Source organism: Stegodyphus dumicola, chromosome 6 (assembly GCF_044657685.1).
Source record: "Stegodyphus dumicola isolate Sdum_Otavi_A_Nest chromosome 6, ASM4465768v1".
Lineage (NCBI taxonomy): Eukaryota > Metazoa > Arthropoda > Arachnida > Araneae > Eresidae > Stegodyphus > Stegodyphus dumicola.
The window spans coordinates 206070270-206090887 of NC_140773.1; the positions used below are offsets into that span (position 1 = coordinate 206070270).

The following is a 20618-nucleotide window of genomic DNA, read 5'->3' on the forward strand; positions in this document are numbered from 1 at the left end:
GGCAAAGCTTTCTAATCAGCCATCTCTAAATGATTGCTTAGAGACTGGAATTAATTTGATTGAAACTATTCCGTCTGTTCTAGCAATATTTCGCTTACATGAAATTGGTGTGATTTCAGACATCAGAAGAGCTTTTGTACAGATATCTCTAAATGAAAGAGATCGAGATTTTTTACGATTTCTTTGGTATGATGATGATGGTAGAGTGAAGACATTTCGTCACACCCGTGTGGTATTTGGCATTACTTGTAGTCCATTTTTGCTGATGGCGGTTATTGACCATCATTTATCCAAAGAAACGTGGAAAGAAAAATATTCTGAAGAATTTCTTAAAAAATTACAAGATAGTTTTTATGTCGATAATTGCGTAACTAGTGTACAAAATAATGACGAACTAGAAATATTCATCGAATCTGCAACTAATGTAATGAAAGAAGGAATGTTTGATCTCAGAGGATGGGAAAGTTCTGGCATTCCTGCATTTTCAGAAAGTAAAACATCACCGGTATTAGGACTGGTTTGGGACAAAGATTTAGATACCTTAGAAATAGACACCGAATTTTTGAAATTTGATGAAAGAGAAAAAGTAACTAAAAGGAAAATGCTTTCACTAGTTAGTCGAGTATTTGATCCCATAGGTTTCCTTGCACCTGTTATGATTCAGCCTAAGATTTTGCTGCAGGTCGCTTGGAAGAGCAAAGAATCATGAGATGGTGAAGTGAATGATGAAATAAAGAAGAATTTTTTAAAATGGGGAAAACAACTGAAATACCTCAAAAATATAAAAATTCCAAGATGGTTAGGTGTGATGAAGGAATCCAATTTAAGTATCCATACTTTTGTCGATGCCAGCAAGACAGCTTATGCGGCATGCATTTTCTTAAGAAGTGAATCCAGTATGGGTTCAGTGACTGTTCAATTACTTCAAGCCAAATCACGAATAACTCCAACGAAGACTATTACTATACCACGACTTGAACTAATGGCTGCTACCATAGGTGCTAGGCTGTTTAGTTCTGTGAAGCAAGCTCTAAAACTTCCCAACATCAAGACTTACTTTTGGACAGATTCTTCCACAGTTCTTGTGTGGATAACTCGTCGAGAACAGTGGTCGGTATTCGTTACAAACAGAATAAGTGAAATTAGAAAATTGACAATTTCGGAAGATTGGTTCCATATTTCAACTGACCAGAATCCAGCAGACATTTTGTCAAGAGGTTGTGGACCTAGGCAACTTCAGAAACGCAAGCGGTGGCAAGGGCCAGCCTGGTTGAAGAATCCGAAGGAGCAGTGGCCAAAGTCAGCTGTAAATATTAACGAAAAAGAAGTAGAGATAGAGAAACGAAAGTCAGTCATCTCTGCTAGTAACACAGAGCTAGAGTCAATTCCATTACAGTTAGCCAGAAGATTCTCTAGATTTTCAAAGATGATTAGGGTTATGGCTTGGATACTGCGTTTTCAACCAAAGGCCAAGGACTTAAGAAAATGTAAGGAACTTCAAAATGAAGAATTGTTAAATGCACAAAGGACTATTTTCCGTGTAATACAAAAGGAATGTTACTCCAATGAAGAAACACGAAAAAATTTGAAAGGTCTTCTAATATTTGAAGATGAAGAAGGAATTTTACGATTGAAGTCCAGATTGATAAATGAGGAAGAATCGAAAGATTTTATTTCTCCAATAATTCTGCCATCGAAACACCTGGCAGTGAGAAGATTTATAGCCCAAGAACATATTGCTAACAAGCATGCTGGGACATTAACTCTACTGACTATTTTACGGGAAAGATTTTGGATAGTGAAAGGGAAAAGAACTGTCCGGAGTGTTATCAAAGAATGCTTAACATGTAAAAGGCAAAAGGTAAAACATCTTGAGGTACCTTTTCCGCCTCTTTCAAAAGACCGAACAGAAGTAGCAGCAGTTTTTCAAGTATCAGGTCTAGATATAGCTGGACCTCTGTTGACTAAATCTAAACAAAAGGTGTGGATAGTACTTTTTACTTGCGCCGTATTTAGAGCTGTCCATCTTGAGCTAATACCTTCACTGAGTACCAACGACTTCATCCAAGCTATGCGTAGGTTTATAGCCAGAAGAGGACGAATTTCTGTGATGTATTCAGACAATGGTACTAATTTTACAGGACTAAATAATGCTCTGAAACAATTAGATTGGACTACAATTGAAAGTGAATTTAGAGTCAACGAAATTCGTTGGAAGTTTAACCCACCCTCCTCTCCATGGTGGGGAGGCTTCTGGGAACGCTTGATTGGGATTTTGAAAGATCTTTTGAGAAAAAATCTTGGACGCTCCTGTTTGTCTTACGAGGAATTGCGGACTCTCGTCTGTGAAAGCGAATCTATCATGAACAGCAGACCGTTAACTTACATATCCGAGGAACAAGATCTGAAGACCTTGACCCCCTCAATGTTTCTTCAGGACATTCCATTAAATGATGTTCCTGATTTGGATCAAATTGAAAAGACTAATATTGTTTTGAGATGGAGACATATTCAAAAGGTTCGTGAAAATCTAAAACGAAGGTTTAAAAGGGAGTATCTGGGTTTCCTTCGTTCTTCAGTTAACAAAAGAGAAGATAAAATAAATGTAGGTGACATAGTGTTAATTGGTACAGATAATAAAAAAAGACTCCATTGGCTGCTAGGGAGAGTACTGGAACTCTTTCCAGGAAAAGATGGAATCATCAGACTTGTGAAACTGCGAACTGAAAAGGGAAACATATTAAGACCAATCCAACGACTGTATCCTTTGGAATTGACCCCAAATTACGAGCAAGTCGTATCGGAACCTCAGAAGGTTCCGGAAGTGGTAGCTGAAAATCCTGAGCTTAATACTGACTCTAATGAAACTGTTCGCGTGTCTCGCTCAGGACGAAAAATAAAACCAGTTAAAAGACTGGATTTATAAACTTCTAAACAAACTTTTGAACTTTCTGTGTTTGAACTCTAAAATATTGATTTTTATTTGCATTCTAATATTTTGAAATATTTCTATTATTATTATGTACGTTATTGTTATTTCAAAATTGTATGTATGTATTATCATTATATTACTGTTTTGAGTTTGTATCCCCAAACTCAAGGTGGGGAGAATGTCGCGCCACTATCGAACTCCATGAGAGGTAAGTTTCTCTGTTACGGAATGGCAACGAGAGAGATTGTTGTTCAAAAGATGGATGATTGAACTGCGTTGTAACGATCATTTTTGAGGATGTTGCGTACTGTAAAATGAACTTATTACACTGTGCTAAATAGTATTAAAATGCTATATATTAAAAGATCTTTCATCTGATCTAAATTTTAACAAACCGCTCATTATTTTCTCTTAAACTCACAATGTTCACGACACCCTGTATGTCATCCATAATAACTCATTGTAGTGTATATTCAGCAGTGCCTTTCATTGCAGTGGCTTGATCTAATTTTTAAGACAAAATTACACTACATGCAATTATTTCTATTTAATTGGCTGTTTACTTGCTATATTTATATTGTTTCTTACACTACTTTAGTTTTTAATATGTTGTTTAATATAAATCGGTTAATAAATATCCTCAGTGTTTCTATTTACATATTTTAAAATTTTAGAAATGAATCAATCATGTTTAATGAGCTTCTATCTATTTTGCCTGTAATTGATATACTTACCATGATTAATATTTTTATTTTTATAATGATTACATACATTTATTCTATTATAACAGGCATTCTGTGACTAAACCTTGAATTATTGTTTCATCAGATTGGCATCAGACTGGTCTTCATGTTTTCATGCAACTAATTTATTGTTTATTATTTATTTAATGCTTCTATTATCTAATTAATTACTTATGTAAAACCAGCAATATTTATGCAGTTACAGAATGTTTCAATGAAGAAATTTAAATAGCCAGAGAATTTAGGAATATATTAAACACTAAGCAAATTCACTGTTCCCAGGGCCGAACTAAAACTTCAAGAGGAAGGTTTTGGTTCCCCCCTATATGTTACACCAGTTTTTTTTTTTTTTTCATTCTTTGGTTCCCCCAATAAGTTTACGCCAGTTTTTCTTCATTCTATCTTTCTCACGGCTTTGGTTTAAGTGCATGATGAATTCCATGATAAAACCAGTAATAAGAAATTTTTGGTGCCCCCTTTCAGAATACCTTAGTACCTTTTTGTGGTTATCCTTTCCCTGATACCCTAAACACGTATTTATATTTTTTAATGGATAGTCCAGACCATCATCTGCCTTCAAACATTAATGGATAATGAAATGAAACACGCCAATATAAAATTTAGTATTAAGCAAAAAAAAAAAAAAAAAAACTTAGTTTGACATCGATTTTGACAAAAACTTTTATTGATTCCAGGAATGATCAGATACAGAAGCAAAGGTAGTCAGGAATTATGTATAATGTAACATGAACGGCCTTAATAAATGCAAAGTTTTGCCGGAAAAATAAGATTACAGGGGCAAGTCCATTTATCATTGAAGTAAATGGTTATCTCTCTAAATTGGTGAGAATCGCCAAGGTGACGATGGCTTTGGCTGCTAATTTTTATTGCCAGTCTTGGAGACCATTTTGGTCTAGTCTCTGTATAGCTGTAATTGGCCTAAATACCTATGTAACTGTAACCGTATCCAGCCTTTATATCTAACTCTAACCTTATATGCCTTCCGTTAATTTCGAGGGATGGAAGATACTGGAGGTTTCTGGTGGCCTGGTGAAAATTATTTAAGACTATATTTCTATAGTGGCGGATGTAAATGGATGGCCAAGTTAAGGCCTTTCGCTTTTGTATGAACTGGTGAGGCAGATTTCCTCCTTAACTGCTCGCGTAAGCCAGAGATTAGACTTCACAGCTATGTCGGCTCTTTGGCGAGAAGTATTTAAAAGACTATAGCAAGCTTCACTTGAAATTTTGCCAGCAGAAGCCTACGGAAACGCTCCAGGAGCTCGCCAACGGATGGTGAAAGACTCTCTCATCTCTCTTTTTCGAACTGCACTTCAGAAAAAACCGAAATCCTGATCCTTCAGTACTTTGTCGATGGTTCGGTTTGTTGCCACTCTGTATCCTGAGATGCAGAAATATCTAGAAATATCTAAGACCTATACAGAAATATCTAAGACCATTTTAGTCTAGTCTCTGTATAGCTGTAATTGGCCTAAATACCTATGTAACTCTAACCGTATCCAGCCTTTATATGTAACTTTAACCGTATATGCCTTCTGTTAATTGAAATTCAATACAGATATATCTCAGGATACACATCTGTTGTATCCTGAGATACAGAAAGCCCTGCGAACGGCGGATGTCAAAGTTCTAAAAAGTGCTTTAGTATACACCATGAAATTCGAGGCAGCTCAGTAAGCAACTTGTAGATACCGCCGCTTAATCAGAGCTGCTCAAGCCCAGGAGAAGTGACTCCTTGTCTAGATGGTTAACCAGACAAGTCAGTGCCTTAAGTTAGAATAAGAGAGGCAACAAACCGACCCTAAAATGCTAGAACTATGGTCGTGAAGGCCACGTACGAAGGAACTGCAGAACACCCCATAGCACGGAAGGTGAGACCGCTTTCTAACAAGAAGGCGGGAAGATTCGTACTTGGTAAAACGTGAGAAGATTAAATATGCCTAAAAGCACACAAATTTATTGCATGTATCTATTACTATAACTATTTCAATATAACAAACTCTAAAAAAATTAAATGCGTTAATTACATTAACATATGTCAGAGCTTCAAATATACTGATAAATATGTTTAGTTTGGCATGTAGCAATGCTTAAGGAGATATATCTTGTAACTGCAAAGTTACACTGCCACTCTAAACAAGTTGTGAAGGTCTTTTCCACTAATTTGCCACTATCATTTCAATTCAGATTACTATAGTACAACTATGTTATGAAAGTACTCAGCAGTGAGAAAAGATGAATATCATGTTATTGGAGAAATACGCATTAAACTAAGAAATGCATGACAAAAGTTTAGTAATCCTGTTCATTATGTTATAACATATTTTATATTTCTTGGATAGCCTGTCACATTATAAATGAAGCTTTTATTAGTAGCTGAAGAATTCCTTAATCGTACCATCATGCGCTTAGGCTTATGATGGTATCTTGTCTAACATATATATGTTGAATAGAGAGCCGGAATGGAATTCAATATGACTATGGTAATTTTAGCGTCAATGAAAGTGCAGAAGGAAAAGAAAATAGATTACTTTCAAGCAACATAAACAAGCGGTATGCAAGGTGTAAAGTAAACCATTTCTGAACATCGTGGGGAATAGGAAAATATAATAAAATAAATCAAATCAAAACACTTAATAAAAATTTACGGGCATCGGGTACCTATTCTTTTTACTTAAATTATGAAGAAATATAACTAAAATTACATTTTATTCCGGTATATGCTGTTTTTATATGGATGCTCTTTGGTATACCGTGCTCATAAACAAACAGCAAAGACGATAAAGCAGAAGTCGCCAACCGCAAGATTCTATAACCCTACGTTTCTTCTTGGAGCAAACCCTAGAAGAAACTGTTTGTAGGCTTTGTGAATAGTGTTGCATTTGAACAGATACCACTGAAAAAAAAAATAAATAAATAAATAAAAAACTTTTTTACGGGCATAATCTAAATTTTTCCGGTTGTACCTAAAAAAAATAAAAGTTTTGAAATACAGGGTTTGTTTGGGAAGTTTTAGGACTGATAGTTTCCCCGCCGAAACGTGGTGAAGGAGAGGGATGGTATTACACTGGGTGGGTTGAGGGGGATCTTGGAGACGCCAGTCATCTCCAAGCCTTCACGAAATATAGATCGAGTTTAAGGTGAACCCCTTTCATTGTGCTTTGTCATCTCCCCAATTAAAGCGTTCGTTAGAGCAATGTTACGTGGTATAGTTTTGCGTCAAACTAGGTAAAACTGCGAGTGAGACCCATTATATGATCAAGACCGCTTATGGGAGTGATGCCATGGGCCCATCAATTGTTTTTGTGTGGCACAAATTGTTTCGAGAGAGAAGAGAGCAAGTCGAAGATGAGCAACAATCAGGAAGCCTTTCAACAGCAAAAAGTGACGAAAAAGGCGAAATCTTTGGAACTCTGACTACCTCAGACTCAGAAAACAAATCGCCCTCATCCGCCCAGCAATCGCTGGATCATGGAAGCTCCATCACGAGAATGCGGCGAGCCACACCGCCTTTGCTGTCATGGACTTCCTGACCGAACATGGCATCACACAGCTTCCCCAGCCATCCTACAGCCCAGACTTTTTCCTCTGGCGTCGACTGAAAAGGGTCATGAAAGGACGACACCACGGCTCGCTTCAGGACATTCAAGATTCTGTAAGGAGAGAGCTAAGGAGCATTCCAGTTTTTGCGATGCAGGAAGGTTTCAGTGATTGGCAGAGTCGCTGGAAACACTGTTATTGCAGAAGGGACATACATTGAAAACTATAAATTCGATTTGTCAAAATTGTGAACAATTAAAAAATTTATTCAGCCCTACACTTTTCCGGACAAACCATGTTTAGTAGAATGTCTCTTAATCGGCAACAATAGGACCTCAGTAATTCCAGATAAGAGATTTTTCTGGATAATTGAATATATACGTTTAGAACAATGGTTCTCAGCCTTTCGAAAACTCGAAAAATACGTCTACATTAATTTAACTATTTATTATTTAGATTATTTTATGGGGGTTATTTTTTAATGTGCTTTATAAGAAAATGTTGATGAATGCCGAAACTTGAATAAAAATACATTTATATTCATAAACTAAAACTAAACACGTAACAGGTAAATAAAAGACTCACCTATTTCTTCTTGGAATAGGTGGAGGGAACTTCTTGGTTGAGAACCCCTGGTCTAGAACTTAATTATTTATGTTTTGTGAAGCCATTTGTAAAACAGTAGCAAGTCCGTTGGTTGTGTTTTTCTATTATTTTCTATTAAACTTAAGAAAACATCTACGAATCGCACACTCTAGGTATTGTGCCCAAATCAACAAAATAAACTAAAGTAAATTACAAACAATTGAAATAACAACAGAAATTCATATTAAAAAAACAATGAACATAACATTCTACAAAATAAAAACAATAAAATAAAATGCAATAATATATTCGTGAATAAATTTTCGCCAGTCACACAACGTCTGTGAACAAAAATGCCACGATTTTGTTACATCACATGTCTTTCTGCGATTCAAAATTTCGAAAGTAATGATAAAAACTTCCTCCAAAGTTAACTTTTCGTTAAGCATGGAAACCACGATCCAAATTTTAAACTCCGCTGACAGCCACATACTTTACCAACAAAACCCACACAAGTCTATCAGAAACACCATTCTTCGTCCGAGTTCTCATATCAGCTCCGCATTTCGGACATGCCAAACTCCGTTTTAAAAGTTCCGACTCCCTCAGAAATTCTAAAATTGAATTTCAATCCGCATACAAACACCCGTGAACAAAAGACTCGTTAACAACTCTAACATCGTAATTTTTAATACTACATTTACTTTGCACACATTCTAAAATACGCGACTGAAATCTTGCCACCACGTCTCTCATTGCAACATTCAAAACACGCACGACACGAACCAACGAGCAATTAAACCACTGCAGCAAAAGAATTAAGTTTCAACGTCAAAAGGGTTGCCATACAAACAGCATATTCCCCCAAACCATCCTACAGCACGCAATCGCGCCAAAAACCAGCGCAGAACACATATCGCCACTTTGGTGATCTTAGGGCGTATATAAGAGTAGAGCCAAATCTGCTATCTTTCGTCAGCTAGCTTTTATGTAACATTCTTTTCTACTGGTCGTTAACATCCTCTTCCTCCAGATCATCATCTTTAATCACGTCCGATTATTTCGTCCTCATCTTGAGAGACAAGTTCAGGAACCGTGGTCGATATCTTGCATTTAATTACATATTCGGGGAAATTTGGTGACGACGAATCTAGTCTTTCATAGCAATGAAAAAATTCCTAAGCTCAGTTCTTGCTCCTGCTCTACCGCAATAGCAAATTGCGTTCTATTTGTCTAGCTCTATAGCCGTGGTATACAAGTCCAGAGCTTCCTGGATCTCTAACCTGGTACTACTTTCCTATTCCCTTCTCTTTTGTATTCATCAGCTTTCAACTTAGCTTTAATGGGGATAGGATTTGCCACTTGAACAAACATCTCTTAAAGCGGTCTGGAAAAGCACAATAATGTGTAATCATTGTTTTCTAAGCTATATGCCTTTCCTAAGCAATCTATGGCTATTTTAAAGTTATCTCTGTAACTGCTTTCTAAAGAAATCTGTTATGGCCACCACGAGTCTTCTGCCGTCTTCTTCATCTGACATCACATAAAGATGTAAATATTTGCCTGATATCAGTGAATTAACGGAGAAAATTGGTAAAGAGGAATTGCGGACTTGAAAGGATGTAGACAGTTCTATTCTCTTCACGCTCTCTATAGATGTGAACGAAATAGTTGGCCATGCATTGGAAAGGAGGAAGGTGATGATGAGAAGAGGGAGGATAAAGGCGACGCAACAGAGCAGGGAAGTTGCACGGAAGAAAGCTGACGAAAGATTGCAGATTTATTGAGATATACTCATTTTTGTTAGTACTACAAACTGAGGGGTTGAATAGCTAAATCAGAGTACTCAGGCACATGGCCAAATCGCTTTTGAAACTGATTATAAAATTTCTAACTATCCACAGGTTCGAGTGATTTGGATATGAAACACTAAATTTCAAAATTAGTTCACTGCTATGATAGTTTACTAGCATGACAACACTTGACAGAATACGAAAAAATAAAAGATGACCGAGCTAACGAGAAAGCTTAGACACGGTCCACAGTTCTGTGGCAAGAGTTCAAGCCCCCGAAAGATTCAACCAGGTTCGTTATTAAAACACACTTATCCGGGACGCTCTTGTCCCACCAGCGGCTGAGCGGTAAAATCGCTGAACACTGGTAGTTCGGTCCAAGGTTCGAATCCCACGAACGGGCTGGCTGCATGGGCGTTTTCGTGGTTTTCCCTATGTGTAACGTGTATACGAGCCAGTTTCCCTTAGAAAGTCCTCCACGAAGGCATCCTTCCCCTTAGGCAGATAGCCCTAATGTGCTTTGCCATATTCTCAATACTCCAACACCAAATACACCGGGAAGCTCTTGAAGGAGGAATAACATGGCATATAAAGAATAGCCGCACAAGGTAAATGGAATCAGAATAATCAATCGGAAAATCAATTATACCAAAAGACAAATGTCAAATTATTAGAAAGTAAAATGGCATCTACACTAGGTTATTAAGAATGGCCATACTATGCAGTTTCGGATCAAAGGTTCATCAATATCGGTAATTCGATATTTTTTAGATCTTAAAACCGGAATACCGGTTTTAATTTCTACTACCGGGATACCGAGAGTAGGAATTTTAGAGAAAGAAAAAAAAAAAAAAAAAAAAAAAAAAAAGGCGTTTCTTTGGTTTTTTTTTTGGCTAGTTTTATTAGAAAGAGAAAATATCACAAAAAATAATTTGTAACTTATAAATTATAACAGTGTACAAAAAATCACAAAAAAGTAAAGAAACAAGGAACACCTTATGTATTCAAACCACAAAAAGTGTAAATATCAATATTCAGTCTGTGCTACTATTACACATTTTTGGAATGTGATCTTACATACATAATGCATCAATTGCACTGCCATTAAGTCTGGAACGTAATTTTGTGCAAAAATTACCAGCTGTCGAAAACGTTCTTTCAGCATCTACGCTAGTTTATACTGTTAGCAATTCTCGATATACACTGCTGGCCACCGTAAATGCAACACCCTGAAGGAAGCATGCAAATAACATGAAATTTACAACATGCATTAGAGGAGGTGAGATATGCAAATGATTAGAATTTCAGCGTAGACGCACATCACGCGCACCTGTGGCACCACTTCAAAGCGCTATTTAAGGCTTGGAGTTTTCGACGATTTCAAAGTTCGGCAATTGTGTTTTTCTTGTGGTTTTTTCAAAAAACGATCAATTATGCCTCGTAGTAAACAGCGATCATCGTTTAATCAAGTATTCGAGTTCGACAGAGGAAGGATAGTGGCCTACCGAGAGTGTGGATTATCTTTCAGGGAAATCGGTAGTCGTGTTGGACGAAACCAAACAACTGTAATGCGGATATGTGGCCGTTGGATGCAGGAGGGTACGACGGATCGACGTGTTCGATCGCATCCTCCTCAGTGCACCACTTCACGTGATGACAGGAACATTGTGCGCATGGCAGTGACGTATCGCTCAGTTACATCACGAACCATAGCACAGCCCATTCAGTCTGTAACGCATCATCTAGTGTCTGTGCGTATCATTCGACGCCGTTTATAACAGAGTGGTATGTCCGCAAGACGTCCATTGCATCGTCTATCCTTGACTCATCCACAGATGTCTTCGCTGCCAATGGTGCGATGAAAGAAGGATGTGGACGGCAGAATGGAATGAAATTGTCTTTACTGACGAGTCACGCTTCTGTCTGCAACACCACTATAGTCGGATTCGAGTCTGGAGACACTGTGGAGAGAGGATGCTGAGCTGCGTTATGCACCGCCACACTGGTCCTGCACCGGGTATTATGGTATGGGGCGGTATTGGATATCACTCTCGCACTCCTCTAGTACGCATTGCCGGTACTTTAAACAGCCAGCGCTACATCTCTGAGGTGTTGGAGTCAGCTGTCCTTCTTTACTTTCAAGGCTTGACCACAGCCATATTTCAACAGGATAATGCGCGACCACACGCGGCACGCATTGTTCCAAGGGTTCTTCGTCAATCACAAATTGAATTGCTTCCCTGGCCGGCTCGCTCTCCGGATCTTTCGCCGATAGAAAACATGCGGTCCACGGTTGCGAAACGATTGACCCAAATTACATCCCAAGCTGCCACACCGGATCAAATTTGGCAACGTGTGGAAGCTGCTAGGTCTGCTGTACCCCAAGAACACATCCAAAGTCTTTTTGAATCAATGCCGAGGAGTGTGGTAGCGGTGATCTCCAACAATGAACAGCTACTCTGGCTACTGATTCTGGAAGGAACCACACTTCACAGAAGTCTATAAATTTAATCATTTGATACTTGGTCAACATGTTAACAAATTTTGTTGTGATATCTCTTGTCTTTCTTAGTGTTGCAATTTGGGCGGCCAGCAATGTAGTACTTTTTCCAAGTATTTACCTCTAAATCCCTCATATTAAATAACACGATTTCTCGTTGGATGGTTTTAGATATAACTGAGTTTTGTATTGTATTTTGGTTTGTTGAAATATTTTTAGTTATCGCTAATTCTAATTTTTATTCAATAGACAATTCCTTTTCACTATCGACATCGACATTTAGTGTCATCATCATTTTCGATAACTGTACCGAATTCTTCTGATTGTGGATAGGTTTGTGCGTAAAAAATTTTAAGAAAATTTACTATAAATTTGATCAAATTTGATTTGGTCAGTCTCTTTTCTTCTTTTTCATTTTCATTTTAAAAATCATTATAATTATGTAAATACCGTAAGACATTTTCTATTTCGGTTTGCCTTTCTTCTATGCGATTTTTCAATGTAATATATAATTCTTCAGATAGTGATGTGTGCTGTTCTTTCAGTCACTGTAACATGAACTTATTGTTACATTGGCTGTTAATAAATTAGAATCTCTCCGACTTAATGCCTCCACGGCCACTTTTATTGGAAGTAGAGCTGGTACTGGATATTAAGTCGAATTCACTATCGGAAAAATTAATTTGCACGTTTAAGTCGATTATTGCTTTTTGAATTGGATTTTTCAGTTTCAAAAATCTTTGCATCCAGTTAGTATATATTTTTGTAATAAAGCATTTTTTGTAGGGAAACGTTTAAATATCTTAACAATTTTTCGAACTTTATTAATTATAGGAAGCAATTATTGATGAGTTTGTAGAGTCATTAGGTTTACCCTTTCATCGTCATTAGCAATATCTTCAACAATTACATTGTCATTATCTTCATTGTCAGTTTCACTCTCCCTCTCTTCAAAGTCGGAATCAGAAGCTTCTATATCCACAGTATTTGGGTTCTTCTGTTCTTTATTTATTTTTTTTTTTTTTTGGTATAATACATCTATTACTCCTGTATAAATAGAGTTTATTTCTTACACCTTGTCCATTCATCAAATGTAAGACTAAATTTTTCATCATTTACTTTTAATTTTATTTACTCGTGTTTCAAAGAATTGCGAACACCGTTACTGTAGTTTATAACAGTGTTAATCGATGTTGGTAGATTTTTAAAACCTCTGGCAGATAGTGATTTTCTTAATTCAATAGAAGTCAAAACACTCGAAATGGCAACCATCTAATGCTGTCATTTTACTTATAATTTCATCCAAATCATTTTTTTTTTTTCAAAGTAATCTAAAATCCCTGATGACTTCGGCTTAGAAACTGTGCTTAAATTTGTATCTTCAATTACTTTCTTTCCTCTTTTCAACAAATTTGTATCATTTTCGTTTTTAAATGTGTATGGAGTCCGCTTGTACTTCCTCCATTCACTCTAATAAATCTTGAACATTTTTTACATTGTGCCACCATGTTCTTTTCATCATATAAATAATGAAACCAAACCGAAGTATTATCAACAGATTTTTTATGTTCATGAAAGTTATTCATTATTATGGTTCACAATTCGTCCAATATTATTCATAATTATGAGTACATAAAAATCTGAAAAATATTTTGAACCCTAAAGTATAATATGCAAATACAGTGTGAATAACAAATTCACCGATTTTAAAAATATCGAAATTTTTTGAAATGTTACGCACTTTCTTCACAACCACAACCTTGTTTTTACAGATACGAATATCAGACTACAAATCCTGCGCGTGTGCAGTATCGCTGTATGCTGTAATAGGACAGGACAGTTTTGGCCCTCCTCCTTGGATGATTGACATATTGTATCACTTCTCTAGACTGTACGATGCAACTTTGTATTCACAGTCTAATTAATTTCGCCCGTTAGGCAGACAAAAAAAAAAACGTATACTATTTTGGTATGTTGGCGACCCCTGAACATATAATGGAGACTCTAGTAAATACCGAAAAAGCGGTATTTAAACTTGTGAATACAGTATTACGAAATTGTACAAATGGCTCAAAATACCGGTATTCGGTATACCGGTATTACAATCCCTAGGCCATAGGTCTCTTGACATTTTCTACAGAGCAATGTTGGAATAATGTTATAGCTATTTTTCCTGAGACATAAAATGAAAATAATATGCTATAAAATGATACACGTGTACATCAGCAACACCGAGTTCTCCAGGAATTTTATTATTTCTCACGTGGCATTTGCAGGCAGATATTTATCCCAGGATGCACTTCTGAGCTGTTTGAAACTGCGATTGGTGCGGCAGGAGTGTGCCCAGAGCCAGTTTAGGTGCCTTGCGAAACTCGCATTCGAGAGAGATTCCAAACTTGAGAGGACACGGCAATATGTTTTCGCATTAGATAATTTTTTGTACATTTGCTTCAAAATTGTACGATATTTATCACATATTACGTGGCGATTTTGCGGGAGGAAGGAGAGATAAATGACATTGAATTAAGGCTACTATATAACAAGTAAATAGTGTTATAAATATTGTATATAGATAGATGATTTCAGTGCAATCAATTGCGAAATTGTATTTTCTGCATAATTTAACTTGAGAGACAAAAGCTATGCCCCCCCCCCAAAAAAAAATAAGAATACAGGGACAAGTTCATTTAACATTGAATAAATGCCTCGGTAATTTGGCAGGATATCGCCAAGCTGCAACAGATTTTGACTGTTTTTTGTCGACAAATTTGGGGAGAAATTGCCAACAGTCGCTAAACTTCGCTACCATTTGGCGATATTTGGGTCCGTAATAGGTATTGTAAGTGAATAAATGTAACTCATCACTACACTAGCTGTAACAGTAATTCGACCCTCATACTGCCTTCTAGTACTTTCAAGAAGCAGAAAGTACTAGAAATATCTCGGTGAAAACTATATAAGCCCGGAGACAGCATCTGCTGTGAGTAGTTGTTGTTGTTAGCTGTTAGCTCATCGTGAGTTCGGAGTACTGAGATATCTCCGGGTAGCTTTCTCTTTAGCTGTGCTTTGTATTGCGTTCTGTTTAACGTTCATAATAGTTGGAAATGTAGCTACCGTTTGTACTCTGTGATATTGTAAAGATTTGTACTACTATCTTTGTGGAAAGTTCCAGATCTCTAAAGAGTTTCATTTCATAAAATAAATCTTATTAACCTTTCATCGCAGCTGTGTGCAGCAATTTATTTCGAACCCGCACGCACGTAACATTTTTAGTGCAAGAAGTGGGATTGAATGCCTGTGAGAAAAGCGACGGAAGAGCAACTAAAAGACAGGTGGTGACTGCCTCTGCTGCATCCAAGGAAAAGATAGACGGTGCCATCAAATAAGAAATGAAAGCTGTTAAAGAGGAGATTAAAGTGGGCCAAGTAGACTGAAGCAAGTCAAGAGAAAGTGAAAAAGGGAAATTACTGCCGTAACAGAAAGCAAATTATTTTATGGCATTATTCATGATTTTCGATATTTTCCCACACCAACAATTATAATTACATGAATATGTATTTTTTATAATTACTTTTTTAAAACGAATATCTAATTATTTGTAGCTAATTAATTCGTTCGCCGCATGTTGCTCTGGCTCTGCTATCTGTCTGTTGTGAGTATAGTTTATTTTCTGAAGAAGAATACTCGTAAATATCGTGTAGAGTAATTAGGATTTTTCGAAGCAGGAGACTTGCAGCAGACTTGCTTTCGGAGCAGAAGTGCCCTCGCCGAAACTCAAACCTCTCGAATACGCATCGAATATGCTCCCAGTTATAATACCACGAAGGCATGTAGAAAGGAGGGAAAAAATACCTTATATACTTTCCCTTTTAAAGGGCGACTGGGCTGAGGGGACTCAATCGCCAAATCCTAGTGATGACGAATCATCATCCAAAACCTTTTAGTTAGGGTGCCACTTGTAGAGTCATTAAGATTTTTTGACGCAGGAAATAGGAAAAATGTGATGTGCCCTCTCCGGGACTTGAACCGTGAACCTCTCGAATACGCGTCGAGTATGCTTCCAGTTACACCACGAAGACATGAAAAAGGAAGGAGTAAATACCATATAAGCAGAATAGAATGATAGTAGAACATTCTTTGCTAGCATCTTTAAAGACTTAAAAAATAACAAATCTTTCAAAATTTTAGAAAACTATGTAAAGCTTTCTTAATTGCACCCCTAACATCAGAAACACTTTCACCATATCAGGCTTCAAAAATGATAAAAAAAATTAAGCTGCAAAGAAGTTTTTGATATTCCCTAATTTTCTGGACAGAATTTAGTTTTCTATATTTAGTGTTTAGTTATGTTAACTCTTCATATATGAAGTTTCTGCATTTTCTCAGAATATTTTTAAATCAAAGCAAATATAGAAGAGGCAATTATTTCAAGAGTTAAACACTAAGCATGGAAAATTCAGTTCTCTTCAGAAAAGAGTTAGCCTTCAAGGCCACCACGAAGTGAGCTTTATTTTAACACTTTTGGACGTGAATAAAATTAGTATTTTCAGAGTTTTGACTTGAAACATTAAACTCAAAATTCTGGAAAATAAAACGTTTCTTATTCTAGTTTTGAAAGATTCGAATGATGAAATAACGGGTTAAAAACCTAATGCTGGAATCTCGAATTTTTCGTAAGACTGCTAGAATTCGAGGATTCGAATGAATTCGTAACACAAAGAGTATTCTTAAATTTGTTTCCCAAAGAATGCAGATTTCAAATTCTGCTTTAATTAAAATATTTTAACTCTTATGCAGAAATGTCTTTCTTTCTTCCTTTTCTCTCCTTATTATTATTTTAAAATTAAAGATTCAGTAATCTTTTAGGATTTGAATTTAAGAAAATTTAGGATTCATTCCAACTCTAATACTCATTTGTGAAAAAAGAAAGAGCGGAACTCGTTCTTAAAAGAACTTATTTGTATTTCATTTGCAGTAAGCTGTTCTTGGGAAAGACGAAACATACATTCAGGTATTACTATCGCAGGCGAATTAACATCTAAAAAATAATATATAAATAATATTAATTTACACTGTTTTTGTAGTTCAGTTTCTCAATAAAGAACTACTGAAATTCAACTCATTTAGGCTCACCAATGGTAGAATGGGAAAGACCCTGGATACTTACAATTAGTTCCGAGTTCTGTTAAATCTAAAAAAAAAAAAAATTGAGGACGGGATAGCTGCTTAGGAGTTCCGTGGGTTTCTTCTTATGAAACGTAAAACGAGCCAGTTTGCCTTAGAATCCTCCTACAGAAGACAATCCTTTATCAATTAAGCATTCAACTAGCAAATCATGTTCTTTAGTACTGCAATTGAAACTGCGATTCCTTCAGATTTGTGGGAGACTAACTTCTGTACTCGATAGCTGAATTTAAGCCCTGAAAAAATACACGTAATCAAAACAAATATAATATGATAAATTTATTGCATATAAAAAATAAATAGAGTATGTACAGCATCGTTTCACATTTCTGAATTAGGAAAAAAGAAAAAAAAAAGAGAGTAAGCACGCTAAAGACGCAATAACGAAGGTTTGATGAAACTCTGTAAGAATGAATCATCGGAGAGTCTGTGACACAAGATCTAGGGATCTAGACATACCTCTAGATATACCTAAGAGGATCTATATATCTGTAGGGAACAGGAGATTGATATCTTGTTCTACGAGTAGATTCTAGGTCTAGATCTATTGACATATTATTCTAGATAGTAGATCCACCCAGAGATAATCTCTTTTAAGTCCTGAGATTCACCAGTTTCTACAGTTTCTGAGTCTGTTTTCCTCAACATCTGTAGTCACTGTTGGCTAGAGCTGAAAGTGAACACTTTAAATATGTCTGTCTGTTATATTTGATCACCTAGACTCAATTTTTTTCGCAGTCTTCTTTTTGTTGAACGAGATATTTCAGACACTCAAAGCATCCGTCAAAACTACTCTTAAAGTTGTATGCTTTATCACAGTTGAAATCATAATTTTCTGAAATCTGTGAAAAACAGAACTGTTTTTAGTAATGAATTTATTAAAAACAGGAATTCATCTAACATAAAAATTAACCTAGCGTAAAAAAATTAATTAATCTAACATAAAAATTATTTATTTGCGTAAAGTTTTTTAATGTTTTTCAAATTCCCAGTGTATATATTTTAAAAAGCATTTTAATTTATGATGTTTGGAAATTGAATTATTATTACTGAGTTTTAAAAATAAGTTAAGAGATATAAAAATGTGTGTGTGTTCTTTCTGTTCTTAGTCGTGACTACGAAGAAATCTTGGTAAGAAATCTATATTTCGTATTATTATTATGTATATTTCAAAATTATGCAATAGATGGCAGCACACTAACGTTGGTCAGCGGCATTTTGAAAACCTCTTCATAGTACGACATGTATCGAATCTTCGCGCGAAGTCGTTTGACAAGGAGCGCAGACTAGCGGTTGTGTAACAAGAGCATGTGGCAGTCGGTATTGAACACCTGTTACTATCAACAGCTTATTTTGTCAAGGCTTTGAAGATGTTCCAAAAAGTAAAGCCTGAACTTAGATCTTAGTAAGTAAAGATTTGTATATTTTCACTTTGGACACCAAGACAGCATTTTTTGTTTCTTAGAATTTGATGTTTCTCTTGTTAATGAACTGAATGCAGGTTTTTTTTTTTTTTTTTTTTTTGTCTCCTGTATGTATATATATATATATATTTTTTTTTGTTTGTTTGTTTGTCTGTTTTTCTTCGTTATTTTATGGCTGTATATCATTTTAATTTTATCTTGTTGTAGGATGGAAGGTGAAGGATTTTATTGTATTTTAATTTTGTTTGAGGGAAGGAAAGCAGAAATCCGTAGTTTTGTTTAAAATTCACCCATAATTATGGAATCTGCAAATTGTTTTTGTTAGGAGATAATTGTAAACGCCTTCAAGCATTGCGCAAATAAATAGCTATGAAGAAGTTTTGTACATATGACATGAATGTAATTCAAAAAGCATTTGAAAACTAAAAAATTTTTAGCAGACGATAAAATTCCTTTGCAGATACGTTTTCCCTCCCAGAATTCTTTAATCATATTCTAGTAAAATAAATGGAAAAATAAAATTCATGTTTTAAGATATTATACTTTTCACTAAAGTATTCAAATCTGTTGCTTTTTAAAAATCGATTTGCGAAAAATACTTGCAAATGCAGTTTCATGGTTATAGATTTGTTATATTCGTTTTTCGGTATTATCTTCTGAGTATTTGCTCTTTATGAGTAAATACTTAAAGAATCAGATGAATGATCATGTACAGTTGCTGCTGTACAATCATCGTACATCAGATTTTTAGCTTTGCAAACGCGAAGAGTTTGTTTTAATTTATGATGAGACATATACTTCAAAATAGCGTTAAGCCATTAGAAATATTCGAAATTCTTACTTTTTGTTAAAATTACGTATCTTGTCTTTTTCTATGTGTGAAACATTTTGTAATGTTAATTTTATTGGGAATATGTTGTACTTTTCAAATTGTTTTAAACCATATTAATGTTTGTAACATTTTGATTCAGAATAGTAAAGAAAAGTGAAAATTAATTGCACGCTTTAATAAAAATTAAATCTGAAATTCGACTGCAAACGAATATTTTATGTTTTCGAAGTAAGTGCGTTCACGTTTGAAGTAAGCATATTATGTTTTTGAAGTATGTAAATGTTTCAAAAGGGATTCTCTTTTATCGAATCAGCCGAAAGCAAAATAAGCTCTAATAAGAAAGAATTTAAGAATAAAGTTTTTAGGAAAGACCCATACTCATATGATTAAAGATGACGTGTTTATTCTACACAGCCATGAATTTATTCAGGATAAGCTGGAAAATTTAATAAAAATGTAATTGAAAAGAATCTTCAAATTGATCTACTGATAAAATATTAATGTATCATGATGAGCAATAATTATTTTATGTTATAGATTTTTGTAGCAACACTGACATATCTCTCTCTGGAGTTTTTGGATTCAGAATAGTATTCTCTATATAGTATTGTGTATCTATGTATATAGTATTTTGAATTCTAAAACATTACCCCAAACTCCAGAGAGATATAGCGCTGTTGCCACAAAAATGTATAATATGAAAATAATTATTGCACATCAAGACACAAGTACTGTCATGGTACATTACTATTTATCAGTAGATGTACAGTTGGTAGATTCTTTTCAATTACTTTTTTATTAAATTTTCCAACTTATCCTGAATAAATTCACATCTGTGTCACACTGAATACAAGACAATATTTTCCCCCTGTAGATGTATTTTTTATAACCATATCTACCTTAATATGCCAATATTAGATTTAAGAAATAATAATGTAATTTGTTAAAATTGATTAACAAATAACTTAACTAATTTTAAAATTTAAAATTCTTAATATTTAATTAAAAATCAATATTTATATAGAAATTTTTCAAAATATTTACGTTAAAACTTTGTATTTACT

The 20618-nt window shown here is 35.3% G+C and overlaps 1 protein-coding gene across 2 annotated transcripts in view; it reads left to right on the plus strand.

The window, feature by feature from the left end:
• Positions 1–18563: 18563 nt before the first annotated feature.
• The window catches only part of LOC118193574 (NAD(+) hydrolase sarm1-like), a 302001-nt gene continuing 299946 nt past the window's right edge, over positions 18564–20618 (plus strand). For both annotated transcript variants that reach the window (XM_085819393.1, XM_085819394.1), the window contains exon 1: positions 18564–18703. The gene's annotated coding sequence lies outside the window, so the exon portion shown is untranslated. The remainder of the gene's footprint in view (positions 18704–20618) is intronic.